This window comes from Entelurus aequoreus, linkage group LG22 (assembly GCF_033978785.1).
Source record: "Entelurus aequoreus isolate RoL-2023_Sb linkage group LG22, RoL_Eaeq_v1.1, whole genome shotgun sequence".
In the NCBI taxonomy this organism is placed as follows: Eukaryota; Metazoa; Chordata; class Actinopteri; order Syngnathiformes; family Syngnathidae; genus Entelurus; species Entelurus aequoreus.
Genome location: NC_084752.1, coordinates 6,078,563 through 6,080,818, shown reverse-complemented (window position 1 = coordinate 6,080,818; position 2,256 = coordinate 6,078,563).

The window sequence follows — 2,256 nt, the reverse complement described above, 5'->3', positions numbered from 1 at the left end:
GGAGAAGTTTTTATTTACACGATGAGTCGGGTGTGTCTTGACCTCTGCGGCGGAGGCTCCACCGAAACGCTGAGGCCGACTCACCGAACCCCTAGGGTTCGATCGAACCCAGATTAAGAACCACTGCTGTATGTATACTTTTGACCCAGCGGATTTGGTCACATTTTCAGTAGACCCATAATAAATTCATAAAAGAACCAAACTTCATGAATGTTTTTTTGTGTTTGTTGCTCCGATCACTCTATCACAAAAAAATAAGAGATGTAGAAATTATTGGAAACTCAAGACAGCCATGACATTATGTCTTTCACAAGTGTATGTAAACTTTTAACCACAACTGTGTATACAGTACAGGCCAAAAGTTTGGACACAATGCGTTTTATTTATTTTCATGACTATTTACATTGTAGATTGTCACTGAAGGCATCAAAACTATGAATGAACACATGTGGAGTTATGTACTTGGTGAAAGGTGAAGTAACTGAAAGCATGTTTTATATTCTAGTTTCTTCAAAATAGCCACCCTTTGCACTGATTACTGCTTTGCACACTCTTGGCATTCTCTCCATGAACTTCAAGAGGTAGTCATCCGAAATGTTTTTCACTTCACAGGTGTCATAGTTTTGATGCCTTTAGTGACAATCTACAAGGTTAAATAGTCATGAAAATTAAAAAAACGCGTTGAAATGAGAAGGTGTGTCCAGACTTCTGGCCTGTACTGTCAAGGCTAGAACAAATTACTCATGTTTACATTGTTTCTCATGGGGAACTATGCGTAGCTATACAAACTTTTTGATTTACAAACCATGTTCAAGAACCAATCGAGTTTCCACTGTATTTTGAAATTAATTTGCACTTGTATTTTAGATTTAATGAATTCAATTGCTCATATTTTAGTGAGCAGCACGTTTCCACGTCAAAGTAAGTTCCATTTCTGGTTGTATGGTTGGGGAACGTGACATGTGCCATGTGCCGTACCAGGACTTAAAGCTGACCTGTCTATTCCAGGACTCACTCGGTGGCAACGCCAAGACTGTCATGCCAAGGTGTTTGAAATCCTGCAACTTTGGAAGTTCTACTTTTGTTAATTGACTACTACTCTCCTCTCTGTTTTGTACCAAAGGTAACATTGTATGTGAGGAGTTCAATTTGTTCACATAAGGGTGATTTGTGCAAATGTATTTAAGTACACTGAACAGCTTTTCCCGCCGTGCGCGATATCACCTACTCTGAACACCCTCTCAACACATACAATACATGCGTCCCCTCCTGTGACGAGGCTCCGTCCACAAATAGGGCTGCAGAGACAAGTAGTTGATTGCACACAAAGACCACGACGTGACAAAAACATGACTCCATCGCGACTCCAGACTGCTGACACCAACGCACACTCAACCTCTGTGTTTATGTTGAAGCGACGCAGAGAAAATGCTGAGCACGTGTGGAAAGGCCAAGATGGCCGCTACGTCCAAATGTACAGGACACAGCAGCGTGCGAGAGTCCACAGCTGCAGGAGTGAGGCTACAGTGTTCCTTTGTGTCATCGGATCTAATGAATCCATCTGCATTCAGCAGGCGTCATCACGCTCCTACAATGCAGACTCGCCATCGACCATTCAAGTTGGCTTGCGGGTGGTTCACAATTACCAGCCCAGGATTTTGCTTCTAAAAAGAAAGCTTTAGACAACAGAGAGCGATAATGTTTTCACCCCGGAGCAACTCAAAGCATCCTGAGTGAAGAATGGATGGCAGCAAGGGGGCGTGGCGTTGAGAGTCCCATAATTAGGGCAATGACTCCAGCCAGGCAAGTGGTGTTAGGGCGACAGCTAGTGGCAAAGAAAGGACTAACATCATGCAAGTTTACTGTAAGTATACAGTATAGCTGGTTTTTGCATCAAAGACACTTTTTTTGTAACTTTTACTAAAAAAAATCAAACAGAATAATCATGCAAAACCTCAGCAAATCCCAGCAGGCACGAGACATTGATACATTGATTATATATACCGTATTTTTCGGACTATAAGTCGCTCCGGAGTATAAGTCGCACTGGCCGAAAATGCATAATAAAGAAGGAAAAAAACATATAAGTCGCACTGGAGTATAAGTCGCATTTTTGGGGGAAATTTATTTGATAAAAGCCAACACCAAGAATAGACATTTGAAAGGCAATTTAGAATAAATAAAGAATAGTGAACCACAGGCTGAATACGTGTACGTTATATGAGGCATAAATAACCAACTGAGAACGTGCCTGGT